This window comes from Hyperolius riggenbachi, chromosome 7 (assembly GCF_040937935.1).
Source record: "Hyperolius riggenbachi isolate aHypRig1 chromosome 7, aHypRig1.pri, whole genome shotgun sequence".
NCBI lineage: Eukaryota > Metazoa > Chordata > Amphibia > Anura > Hyperoliidae > Hyperolius > Hyperolius riggenbachi.
Window position 1 is genome coordinate 88,984,894 of NC_090652.1, and position 14,359 is coordinate 88,999,252.

At 44.8% G+C, this 14,359-nt stretch overlaps 1 protein-coding gene across 2 annotated transcripts in view; it reads right to left on the reverse strand.

The window, feature by feature from the left end:
- Positions 1–14,359, reverse strand: part of PRKCB (protein kinase C beta) — a 401,807-nt gene that overhangs the window by 347,797 nt on the left and 39,651 nt on the right. The gene's annotated exons all lie outside the window — the stretch shown is intronic.

Below are 14,359 nucleotides of genomic sequence, written 5' to 3' on the forward strand. Positions count from 1 at the left end.
AATTTTACATGATTTACCAATTCCCTTTGATCATGAAACCAATTAATTTGATAGGTTAAATTTGGGGTTGGTGACTACCAATTAAAAGGGGCACTACATTGAAATTTAGGCTATTGGGATTTCCCTAGTAGCATGTTTATATTAGGAAAAGCAACACATATTAGTTAGTGCTGTCATTTACAAAGGTCATTTGAATAGGATAATTTCTAGCTCAGATACAGATCCTGGCGTCACTAAAGGCCCATACACGCCGGATTTCCGTGGAGGGGTCGTTTGGACGTCCAAACGACCAGTCGTTCTGACATCAAATCAGGCGTGTGTACAGTCTGTCATTCGGCTGATAAAAGCGGACTTTAGCGATCCACCAGTCACTAGTAAGGCAAGGGAAGGATGTAGTCTGTGTTCAGTTATGCTGTGTGATAACAGATATTTTCCTCCTATTTGTCAACTCAACACCCCCTCCCCCAATGCAAGTTAATTCAGCATAAAGTACTGTGCTTTGGAATGTATTAGGTAAATAAACAGGCTGCCTGTTTATCGACCTAAAACCCTTCACAGCATTACGTGAACGGGCTTGCATTAGGAGGACTGGGCTTTGAGCGGACGGACAGGAGAGAGAGCCGTTATCACACAGTCTAACTGAACACATAGTACGTCCTTCCTTGCCGACGTAAGAACTGTATGTGAGCTATAAATCCTATCCAGACGACCTTTTTAATCAACAGCACTATCTAATAAGCGTTGCTCTTCTAGAAACATGCTACTAAGGAAATCCAAGTAGCATACATTTCGCTGTACTGCCCCTTTAGGTTACACAGTTGTACTATACTCTCCATATGCACTCCCTGCATAACTTAATCCACTGAGAAAGTTGTGCTCATTGCATGCAGAGGCGTTTTCCATCACTCGTAAACCTGGTTCAGATCATACAGGTAGAATTTGTAATAGAGGCAGTCCCTTCATTCTCCTGCAGATTACCTGCACATCACATGCACATTATGTACCCACAGTTAGATTTCCTAGGGCCTGATATATGTTCTTTATTCCTGTCTGTTCCATCTACGTGTACTCCTACCCAGGGCTAGAGTTTCTACAGCTAGAGATTCTACAGCTATTTCCTAAATTTAGTTAAAATGCATCTCTGGTGTACATAAAAAAATACAAAGGTACGCCTACAATTAATAGTCAAGAATGCCCCAACACATTATCTGTGTACTAAGATTCACTGGAATCCTGTATCAGCTGGGTTCTGGAATAGAGCTCCACCCCCCTGCAGAAAATGGCCCTGGCCTTTTCTTTATCAGATATACAAAAGGTAGAGACCTTTTTCTGCAAGGTATCAGGGCTACATGCTGGAGCCTGACTGATATGGGGCTCCAGTTTAACTTATTATACAGACAACATACTGGGGCATTTACGTTGGCAATGACAGGATGGGACAGCTAACCGGGTAGAGGGTCACCTTCCTGGCCAGGAGCTTTTTGTTCCCAAAAGCAGCTGCCATCTTAATGCAAAAGAAAAAACGTGCACGGCTGGATTGCTTGATAGAGCCATTTAATCAAGGCAGACATGCACAGCTTGTATCCAAATGAAGTTAGACCATTCGGCTATTCAAAATAGAATGCTGAATGAAATTACTTAATCCACATTGTGTTCCAGATGAGCTGTGTCAAAAATGTGTGAGGACCTTGAAGGACCGGTTTGACATCCCAGATCTAGAGGGAGGGGTAGGGACACGAAAGGTAGGGGACCAGAGTTCAGCTGTGGGTTTAGAGCTCCAGTGAAGGGGGGCAGGCCAGAGTGAAAAGGTGACTTTAGAGGGCCTTCTTGAAGAAGTTGAAGGAGGGGTAAACCCTAATGGGGGGAGGTAGGGAGTTCCATAGTGTTGGAGCAGCTCTTGAGATGTCCTGGAGGCATGCATGGGACTGGTTGATGCAGGCGTTGGCAGGCAAAGTTAATTTGAGGAGCGGATTGAGTGGAAATGTAGGTTGGGCAGGTTTTGTGGACAGATTTGCAGGCCAGACAGTATCTTGAATCTGATTCTGGACTGTATAGAAAGCCAGTGGAGAGATTCACAGACGGGAGCTGCCGTGGTGGAGCGATGGGAGGAGTGGATAATTCTGGCTTTTTCTGGCATGTATGCTTTTTATACCGTCACTCCTCTGTATACATGAGATGTAAATCTCTTTCCAATACATCAAAAATAAAATCTTCTGATGAGGAGATTTGTGATCCTTTCAGCTTCCTTCATGCCAAAAGGTAAAAGCGGTCCCCGGCGCGGCATGAAGACCTCTTACACAGAACGAGACATTTGAAGAGTTCACTGAGCGTCTCATTGTAAGAGAGAGAGTGGAAGGTGTATTCCTCATAGAAGCTGAAATGCCAGAGGAAAGGTTCTGCCACAATGGCATCCTCACACAGCGCTCTAAATAGGAAGGCCAAATAACCCAGTCATTGTCCCTTTCACAAAATGCCATCCCTGCAGCTATTTCTGCTTCAGCCGTGCACTGAATAGTCTCAGGGAGAGACCAGCAGCTGCAGCACAACAGACCCAAACTGCATTGATTTCAGTCTCAGCATTACACGAGTCATTAAGTAATCAAACAACAAGTTAATCCCTTTTTTAATGAACTGACCAGTAACACACCATGAACAAGAATACACTTCCAAATAAATAGCATTCTGCCGTACTTTACAGTAAACCTCGGGAGAGAGAAGCCTCCAGAGACTCCCTCCGTCCTCCGCCTTTAGACGGTTCCAGCACCAAGACCCCCGAATCTTGCCGTATTGTGTATGCAAAGTAGCACCGACCCGATCATGTTTGGCTTTTTCTGCCAAAGCCCAACAGGGTTGATTCTACTGTGCAGAGGACAGCACTGGAGTGGCCATAGTGGAGGACAGAGGAAAACTCTGGAGGATCCAAAAGGCATCCCTTTGGGGCACTCTTTCTCTCTACAAGTACACTTTAAAGGGGTTCTGTAGGCTATAAAAAAAAAACAAAGTCACTTACCTGGGGCTTCTACCGGCCCCCTGCAGCTATTAAGTCCCACGCCGTCACTGAAGCCCCCTCCGTTCGTCGCCGCCGGTGACCTGCTAATTATTCATCTAACTAGACGAATAGCACTGCGGCTGCGCGTCCTTGGTCCCGTGTGCATCAACGGGAGGTTACTGCGCAGGCCCAGTACAAGGAAACTTCATTCTGCGCCTGCGCAGTAAGCCCCCGATGACGTACGTGGGAGCGAAGACTCGCGCGTCAACGGCTGCGCAGCCGCAGTGCTGTTCGTCTACTTAGACGAATAATTAGCAGGTCACCGGCAGCAACGACCGGAGGGGGCTTTAGTGACGATGTGGGACTTAATAGCTGCAGGGGGCCGGTAGAAGACCCAGGTAAGTGATGCTTTTGGGTTTTTTTCTTTTAACCCACAGAACCCTTTTAAAGAGGAACTTTAAATAGAATATCCAGGCATATTAAAAAAAAAAAAAAAAAAAAAAAAAAAGGGACATTTACTTACCTGGGTCTACCTCCAGCCCCTTGCAGCAGACATGTCCCTCACAGCAGCTTCACTTCCAGTCGCCGGCCCGGGGTCCCTGCCGGTGCAGAGGCTGACCTCACAAGGTTGTCCTTTTCTGTGCCTCCGCAGTACATCCACACCGCGTGCGAGTGATTGACAGCGGCGCTCACGCAGGCGCAGTAGAGGATGACCCCGCAAGGTCGGCCTCTGCACCGGAAGGGACCCCGGGCCGGCGGCTGGGAGCAGAGCTGCTGTGAGGGATATGTCGGTTACAAGGGGATGGAGGAAGCCCCAGGTACGTAAATGTCATTTTTTAAATATGCCTCGCTATTCCCTTTAACCAAGGATTGAACTTCATTCCAGTCAGTAGCCAATACCCCCTTTCCCATGAGAAATCTTTACCTTTTCTTAAATAGATCATCAGGGAAAGTGGGGAGTGTCAGGAACCGGCCCGCGGCACGCCTGCGTATACGGTTCCCGACTGTGGGTTTGACCAGATCAAGCGGGGTGCAGCCTTATTCAAGCTACAAACAAGGCTGGGACCCCTCAAACACTTCCCACTGCCACCACTAGCCGTTGCTAGACACGTCCACTCAGCTGTCGAGTGCTCAACACGCAACCTGCGTTTTCGTATTTGGGTCAGCTTTGCGCTTTAGGCCGAATACGAGAACGCCACGCACACACACATAGTTGCAATCTACACTGTAGTGAAGCAAAACTACTAACAGTTGTTCCGAACGATACTGTTAGCCACTCTGCTGTCGAGCTACTCGCATTGGCGTTTTAGTACGTTGGGTGGACGTGGACGGACACAGTTCTGGTTGGACCAGGAGCCCACTTAGCTTGGGCCGGGATTCCAGCTGCAGCTACCGTCAGGAGGGGACTGATTTTAGGTATCTGCCCCATGCCTTTTATGCTGGAATATCTGCCTTGAGGCTGCAATTTCGTTGGGAAGGGGAGGAACTAGTTTTAATCAACTTTCCAGACAATTCCCCTCTCCCCATCTCTAATTTCCACAGGTAAAAGTGTATTTTAGCACATACATGAAAAGACTTCCCTAGACCAAGTTACAGGTGACAAACACATTGTTGACAGTATTTCCTAGCCAATCAAAGGTAAGGATACGGCTGCTATTGGCCTGATTAGCCCTCTCCTAATTAGGGGCTAGGTAGACAGTCCCTAATTGAAGAGATTTCCCATCTCCCAATAGATGTAATTTACAGGATATAGTTTGCACCTCCACCAATAATTTAATTTCCTCACAATGAAATAGTGTTTAACACACATGTCAAACGTTTGGTGAGGAGGCTCTTCCTGGCTAGTCTAGAGTTCTTCACAATGCTTTAACAGCCTTCATCAACAGAAGTGTAAATGTTTCAGTTGTCAATGACTTCAAAGCTTCAACTCCAGATAAGGTGGAACAAAACCCTTCACTTCTGCCATTGTCTGATTAACCATGTCCTTGCTGGAGGCTAACACCCCAGCTCTATTCACTGAAGTCCGCTTTAGATGCAAATGTAGTACAGCCAGATGACAATCGCTTCAAAGCAGAATACACATGTGAGACATAGCAGACAAACAAGATGGCAGTTTCCTCTAATATGACAATATCATAAATAGTCGCCATGTCCTGCGGATTACTGTACATATCGTCATCACCACATATATCATCCATATCCTCACACCGAGGTCTTTAAGGCTAATATTGTGGTGAAACCCCTCCCACAGTGTGATGTCATGACCATGGTCCTGACAGTTTGCTGTCCGTGAACCTCATTGCATTGTGGGAAATTCCACCTTTTTTTCCAACTGTCAAGCAAGCAATATCTCCCTCTGTGCATAGAATCCTCAGTAACGAACATTTCATACAGATCACCTGGCAGAACTAAAGATGTCACCACCAGTGATACATTTCAGAATGTAAATCAGGGAGAGGGAAGATTTTAGAATGGGCAAACACTGACTAAATCTATAAATGAACAATAAGCAATTTTATTTACTATGTTACTATGTTTTCACTACATTTCCTCTTCAAGTGATTTTGGGCAATGTAACTCTACATATGAGGATATTGAGACACATAATCCGAAGTGACCTACTGCTAAAACTGCATGTATAAACATTACAGGACACCTGAACTGAGTGGTCCAGAGGCTTTCTGGATACTCCTAGAGTCCATTGTTCTAGCGCAGGATCCCTATTCAGGTTGCGCTCCCAGCTGTGGACAACCACATATGAACTGGGCATGTGCAAGAAAGATTTGTGCATCCCTGAAGTAACTTGTGCACTTTTTTATCTTCTGTGCATGAGTGTTTCATTCTACTGGGCATGCATGGATAGGGAAGGGGGGGGGGGAAATCTTGGTCCTGGTTCAGCCCTCTACTCCAATCACAACAAAGCCAATCCCCTAATCCAATAAAGCGATCCCCTCACGAGCATGAAGGCTGGGGGGGGGGTTGTTTGAGGAGCGATTTAGAGGCAGCAGGGCTGCTCAGACACTGCAACTTGCATCAATAGGTATACAAGTCAATTTTAACGCTTTCCAAACATTGATAATATTGTCCTTGTGAATTAGGTTGCACTGTCAGACATTAACTCAGCGATACATGCTAAAACCTTACAAGCGTTTATTTTTTTTCCCCAGATTTCTTAGTACTATCAGCACAGAGAAACAAAGACACACGCAGGCGCCTGAGAGAGCGCCTACCTTGCCGTTCAGTCATGTGTTCAGCCAATTACCACCTTGGGCAAATTACTTTGCTTGTCTACCAGATGTAATGTGGAGTATTCAGAGCTCTGGGGAGAAGCAGGGCTGCAGTAAATTATCCACCGTGACATGCTGGGACAATTTGTCACCATTCTGTGTATACTCGCTACAAGGAATTTTAGCACTGCCGTTTAAAGTAAGGTTATAACTGAAAATACATTATGCACCCTCCGCTCTTTTTACAGTTAAAAAAAATATATCACACAATCACAAAAAGACTATGGAAGGTTGTTTATCCACTCTTAAAGAGAGCCTGTCACAAATCCAGGCAATAGAAACTAATCATATGGGGGGGAAAAAGCAAAACCAGACATCACCTTTAATGAAATGTTTAGGCTACATTGTTCAGTAGTTTCAGAAATATAGGATGGTGAATTCTAGTGTTAAATGAAAGTGAGATAAAACAAGACAAAAAAAACCAATAAAGAAGTATTTTCCTACTTTTTATTATCCATAGTTATCATATTTGATTTTGTGCACAAGTAATATTGTCTCTTTACAAATTACAAATTCCATAAGTACAGTTTATATGCTCTGAAAGCTGCTATTGCTTTTACTGCATAGTTGCAATACTATATATATTATAATGCATCCAGTGATCACTTCTCAGCTCTCTCCGCAGATCAGTGTCGGCACGCTGCTGGCTGGATACTAATAGTAGCAACGAGGAATGTAAATAAAGGATAATGTAATCACAAGCTGATCGATTTCAGCATGAAATCTCTTGGTAATCAGTTGAATTCGCCTCAGCACCCACACCCACCATTCTCCAAGCCCCCCCGTGCGCGGATGTGTGGTGCCCATCTAGCTACCATTTCCCATTCCTCCATTTGCGCCTCAGACACCGCCGGCATTTAGCATGTGGTACGTGTGACGTCACACACGTGCCACATGCTATACACCAGGGCGTAAGGCGCAAATGAAAAAGGAAGAAGCGGAAGACGGATGTGCACCGCGCAGTGGGCAACATGGGACAGGTAATGTATAAATGCACACATGGAGGGCACATTTATACACTGCAAGGAACGGTGCCGGGGCGTTTTGATGCATTTGTCGCTTGTCCCGACATCGCTCGAGGTTACCACTGCACACCTGATTGACCACGAGGGCCCGACATCTTGCAGCATGCGCGATCAATACATGCGACCAATTTCGGCGTCAATCGAGCATGCTCCTGGCGGCACCGATTTTCATCAGATTCGATAATTATCAAATTGGATAGTCGATCAACGGCCAAGTTGAGTGGTGTATGGTCACCTTTAGATACCCTCACAAGGGTGAAGCGTTCAGATATGTAAAGGAGTCTGTGCCTTTCCCCTTGCCGCATGAATAGTGAAGATGATGCCATCTCAGCAGTAGCCCCGCCCTCAGACACTGAACCTCAGGCCCTGCTGTGGCTTCTGGTCACATCATCAGAATTTCAAGAAAGGATTGTCACCAGCAGAAGCCACATTCCAACCAGGAAAAAAGGTGAAATGTGAACAGGGATTACTATTAGATGATATATTTAGATCAATGGCTGCACTGGGCTATAACTGAATAAAATGAGTCATTTCAAAATGTTACTTCACAGCCTCCATCTGCTGAGAATGCCGGGAGCTGCTGTAACAGACCAAACATTTCGCTATCACAAATGATAGCACATTGGGCTGAAGAAACAAGGAAACACAAAACACGAGCATTGTTATCGCTTTCACTTCCTGTGTACAGAGTGTAGCGGAGGAAGCAGGCAGGGTCCCATGCAGATACCTCAGACTGCACCTCTTTATCATCAATGGACAGAGGCTGTGGTACGTTTCATCCACTAGCGGATACAACTGCATGGAACAAAAACCACTCAGTTCAAGAAAGCGCGCACACACACACACACACACACACACACACACACACACACACACACACACACACACACACACACACACACACACACACACACCTCTACCATCCTTTTTTCCAGGTCAAAACTCTGAAAAGCTTTGTACACAGGTATAAGCAGGCCGCTGGGTAAAAACCCTGGGAGGACCCCCCCCCCCCCCCCAACAGCAGTAGGAGCCCTTTGTTTCTGACAAATTCTCCCCCCAGATCTCCCGTCCCCCCAACTTTATTTTGTCACCCAGGGCCAGTGTTCTCTCCAGGCTCTTTTAGCCAGGTGCTCCACTCTGCTAATTTTGGTGACCACCCAACTATCATTGGCTCACCTCCTCATCCACCTCCTATGCTGGAAGTAGAGCAGCACTTCATTCCCCCTATTGTGCCCCACCCATCTACTTTTTCATGCCACCCAGCTAGAAATTTTTTTTGGGGGGAGAACACTGAGGGCCCTTGCATTTCAGCAGCGTAACAATGCACCTCCATTACTTAATGCATTCCCATCTTCATCCTCAAAGGGGCGCCACACCTTCATGACTCTATTAATAAAACAATTGCATTCACAAAGGTAAGCAGTCATTAACATGTCATCCCTGCTCAACACCAGTTAAGTACCCCACTGCTCAGCAGCTCAGTCAGTCATTCACAATGTGGGTGGTGGTCAGAAGACATAATGCAGAAAGATGGGAGCAGAAAATAAATGCAGTGCCTTGAGGCTGTAGGCACAATTACAGCTTCAGGCGCCAGTGGAAGTTATAAAAGCCTGGAACACAGAGCTGGGGAGCAATAACATGCTGGATGAATAATACTAGGGGGCACTGCAAAGCTGGCGGCATGCTACTGATTGCAATGGATATTGATGAATTAGAGTCACATTGCTGAATACACTGAAAAGGATGGCGGTCCACAATGCTGGGTACAATGGAAAGCTAAAAGCAAGCTGCTGGCCACGCTGGTGGATTAAATGGGTCAGGGTCACATTGCTGGGTACACTGGAAAGCTGGGGGAACACTACTAGACATAGTGGAAAATTGGAGGATGGTCAAAATTCTAAGTACACTGGAAAGCTGGGGGCACGTTGCTGGCCACTGTGAAAAGCTGGGGAGGGTCACATTGCTGGGTACACGGGAAAGCTGGGACCACACTGTTGGGTACACTGGAAAAAAAGAGGATGAGAGGTACACATGGATTTTATAAAGACAATGGGAGGATTTGGGAACTGTACTTAGCCATGAGAAACTGCAGTTTCAGTGCTGGCAACAAAGAGTGCACTGGGAGGAGTGGGTGATCTGCTCTGTTCAGGGGAAGGAACTCCCACTCCCCGAATAATTAAAAAATTACTGTATGCTGCTTCACAGAAGCCACTCACATACATTCAACATATGGAGTGCAAAAAGTACCAGATGTGAAAAACACAAGACTTTGCTAATTAATCTAACTTAACCATTATATGATTTAATGATGGGAGAGAGAACTAAAGCTTTCTTTGAGAAAGACTGGTGTTACTGATCAAAGTTTGATCTATGCTTAAGAACTGTCTGGCCAAATTCAAAAGAAGAGGACTTCTGGTCCCTCCCTGGTGATTTCTATAGGCTGATGCTGCTATATTAATGGATAATATTTTTTTATTAAATGAGACGCTGCGCCCAAAACAAATGGCTTTCAGTTGTTTGTCTTCTAATGACCAACTTATCTCTTTTTCCTATAGATCTCAAAAGAAAGGGACCTAGCTTCATCCACTGCAAAAATTAAAGGCCCAATACAGCAAAAAAAGTAAGCTGTTAAAATGACAGAACTGACAGGTTTTGGACTATTCCACCTGCTCATGGGGGATTTTCAGTGTTTTCTTTGTTCTCAAAAGCATTTCCTGAACATTAGTTGCTAAGTATAGTGTGCAAGTGAGTAGGGAGGCTGGCTGGTATTTTACTATTTTGGCAGTTCAGGAAATTCTTTTGAAAACAAATAAAACTGAGAATCCCCCATGAGATGGACTTGTCAAAAAAGCTGTCAGTTATGTCAGATTTTAACTGCTTACTTTTTTCACTGTAGTGGCCCTTTAAAAAGACATCCGAGGGGAAAATAAACTGATGAGAAAAACAATCGTATCTATCCTCTGCCTAAAAATGACTTTAGATATCCCACAGTTTTAATTTTATATTTAAATCTAGTTTTTACTGTTTGTTTTCTCTGGCAAACTTCTATGAAGCGGTCATTGAGCAGAGTTAAAATCTATGAATTATTGACCCTTTTTATCTCTTTTCTGCTCTCAGAAGCCATTTACCAACAGGAAAGTGTTTTATGGCTGTAATTACTTAGCAGTGAGGCTTATGCTATAGACCAGGGCTGCCCAATAGGTCGATCGCGATCTACCGGTAGATCGCGACCGCCTGATTGGTAGATCGCGGCCTCCTGGCCGCATCCCATTGACTTTTGTGGCCAGCAGCTGTAGAACGCAGCCGCTTGGCCGCGTCCTATCAGATTCTGCTGCTGGCCGCTGATGTGTGTCCAATCAGGAGTGGAGAGAGGCGCGGCTGAGAGGCCAAGGGCGGCAGTGTCATGGCTGGGGGCGGCACTGGAGGCAACACTTCCGCCTCCTCTCAAGCTGCCCGCCGAAGCACTCCCTCAGCCGCCTGGTGATGTAAAGTAGGCTGCGTGCACGAGGTGTCATGGCTGCCCGCATCGCTGCTGCACATGGCCTGTATGGGGAGATGACAAGCCGCAGACTCCACAGTTGAAGGGAGGTAAGTGATTACATGTGCCAGCCCTATACCCAGCCAACCTGTACTGAGGGGACCTATACCTAGCTAACCTGTACTGAGGGGACCTATACTTAGTTAACCTGTACTGAGGGGACCTATACCTAGCTAACCTGTACTGAAGGGACCTATGCCTAGCTAACCTGTACTGAAGGGACCTATACCTAGCTAACCTGTACTGAGGGGACCTATACTTAGTTAACCTGTACTGAGGGGACCTATACCTAGCTAACCTGTACTGAGGGGACCTATGCCTAGCTAACCTGTACTGAGGGGACCTATGCCTAGCTAACCTGTACTGAAGGGACCTATGCCTAGCTAACCTGTACTGAAGGGACCTATGCCTAGCTAACCTGTACTGAAGGGACCTATGCCTAGCTAACCTGTACTGAAGGGACCTATGCCTAGCTAACCTGTACTGAAGGGACCTATGCCTAGCTAACCAGTACTGAAGGGACCTATGCCTAGCTAACCTGTACTGGAGGGACCTATGCCTAGCTAACCTGTACTGGAGGGACCTATGCCTAGCTAACCTGTACTGAGGGGACCTATGCCTAGCTAACCTGTACTGAGGGGACCTATGCCTAGCTAACCTGTACTGAAGGGACCTATGCCTAGCTAACCTGTACTGAAGGGACCTATGCCTAGCTAGCCTGTACTGAGGGGACCTATACCTAACTAACTTTTGGGGGGAGGGGGGGCGGGTGCATTTAAAACGTCGGTAGATCTCCTGGCCTCGGCGAATTTTAAAGTAGCTCGCGAGCCGAAAAAGTGTGGGCACCCCTGCTATAGGCTGACCCAGGCTGACCCGGACAGAAACTGTCACTTGTGTACCTGATGTTTAACTCTTTCAGGCAGAGAAAGAAAAAAAAAAAAGGAACACAGCATAGTTATTTGTGCTTGGCACTGTACATACCCATGTCCATCTCATCATGTCACCTCGGTTGTCCTTTAAAGAATCTTCAACTGAACAGCTTTTCTCTGTTGTAGAGGACACTATGGGGTTGATGCAGTAAAGTGTGGTAACACTGCTGTGGACAGATCGTTAGTAACATGCGTTACCATAGCAACGCTCACGCTACACAAATACCATGCGTCACGCTAATGGCGCAACTCAGAGCACAATGCTGCCGGTAGTAACGGTAATACTGCCGTGCGCTATCTGCACATAGCAATATTACCGCACTTTATTCATACAGAGTGACTTCAACTCGAATTAATGAAATCTATTCCTAGGCATTTTAGGAGTACAAGAGCTATATTGTTGCACCACCAGAATCTACATATGCGCTCGTATAGAAAACGAACTGACCAAAAATGACACCTTCAGAAGTATTAACATAAATATCAAGCTTTATTAGTCACAATTAATGTTAAAAACTATTCAACATCGTATAGGAAACGCAACACAAAACTTCCCGATATAAAAAGGTAATCACATAGTGTTTCACAATCAACACCTGTGCTGAACCAGGGTTCTCAAGAATAAAGTGCAAGAAATTCATATATAGCATTTGCAGTACATTTTATAAGAGGTAAACCACTTCATTTCGCAACAAATATCACATAGCCATTTTCTTTAACTCCACACACTACAAAAGTAAACAGTTAAAAATCGTCAGAACTGACAGATGCCAAGTCCAAATGCCAAAATAGCGTGCAAGTGATAAGGGAGGCTAGCTGATATCTTACCATTTTGGAAACTACCTTTCAGGAAATGCTTTTTAAAAAGAAAAATCAAGAAAACCAAGAGAATCCGCCATGAGAAGATTAACTCTTCTAAAAACCGGTTTTATTTTTCAGAATGACAGGAAAAATTCACAACAGGCAAACACTGACTACATTTATAAATGACTATTGCAGATAAAAAAAAGAAAAAAGACCACCATTGCAATAAAATGTAAAATACATATTTATAAGTACAATTCTCCCAGAGTAAAGCGCACCATAAATTACTTTTCTCCTGTGTGCTGTCATTTACAATAGGCAGTAAAAATCTGATAGATCAGACAGGTTGTGGACTAGTCCATCACAGCATTAATTAATCAGCATTTCCTTTATGCTTTAAAAAAAAAGCACTCAATAGAAAGGAGGCCGGCCAGCCTCTCTACTCACTTGCATGCTCTTCTGGCAGTTGGACTAAGCAACTGCCATTTTGTAAGTGCTTTTGAAAAGAAACACCCTGAGCATCCCCCATGAAAAGATAGACAAGTCCAAAACCTGTCAGATCTGTCAAATTTTTACTTTTTTTTTTGTAAGTGAAAGAGATTGAAAAAAAAAGTGATCTATTGTACATTTTATATTTTACAATTTTTCATGATGGTGGTCCTTTAACAGTATTATTTACATTGTCTTATTTAAAGAGTTACTCTTTAATGTCCTGCAGGATCCAGCCCAAATGGACCATATCCTGGTTTTAGCCAAGTCATGATTCCAACACCGACGTGACTTCATTTGCCAGCTGGGTGTCACCCTGGGGCTGGAAGAAAACCTCTCAGGTATACAACACGGCAATTTTAATAGCCGCTTTGGGATATTATACGGTGCTATATATTTATACCGAGGCTTTAGATATCCAGAGCCAAAGTTCAAACCAGGAAAAGAAAATCTCAGCTCCGATGATGCAATTAAAGATTTCCCCAACAGCTACAACATATAATTTGTGACGGCGGCGGCGGGCGCCTGACCTACGAATGACACATTTTTCCACTGCAAGGAACGCAGGTAACAGTGTTACAGGGAAATGTGTGCTTCTGCTACCTTCCTCTATCGTCACTCACGTTATCTACAGTAGCAGCATAAAACGCTTTAATATCACTTGTGCTAAAAATGCTCAGGAATGTCTCTTTCTAACACCTGGCTGTTCCTCCTAGGATAGTGAAGAGAGGATGAGGTGAACACCTTGGATTATTCATAGCTCAACTGCTAATGTAAGCAATACTGTTTTTGCTGATGTGTTCAATAAAGCTTTAAATGTTAAAAGAAAAAAATACCTTGGAAAAAAAAACAGAGACAAAGGGAGTCCATTAGCACAATATGTGACAAGTCTTGGAGAAATGGATGAAAAAAGAACTATACTCACAAAAGTGGGTTGCAGCAAGGGGCCAGCGACCAACAAACCACATGAAGCAGACGGAGAACTATAACCCAGCTTCACTCGGGTATTCCAGGTGTAGTTGGGTAAAAATTGGTCGCACTCTTGGGAAAGATCATTGGCAGTGCAGATGGCTGAGCCACTGTAGTCCAATAGCCCCTCCTAGAAGGGGAGGTGTAACTGGCCCAACAATGGTGAGGTGGCGCCCAGGATGGATAACATTTTGTTAAAAAAAAAAAACAGGATAAAATAGGAAAAGTGGAGGCGTCTTACCTCACCAATGACACTAACAAGATAAAGTAAAGTTGATTTTATTTGCAAATACTAATTAAATCAACTTTGACCCGTTAGTGTCATTGGA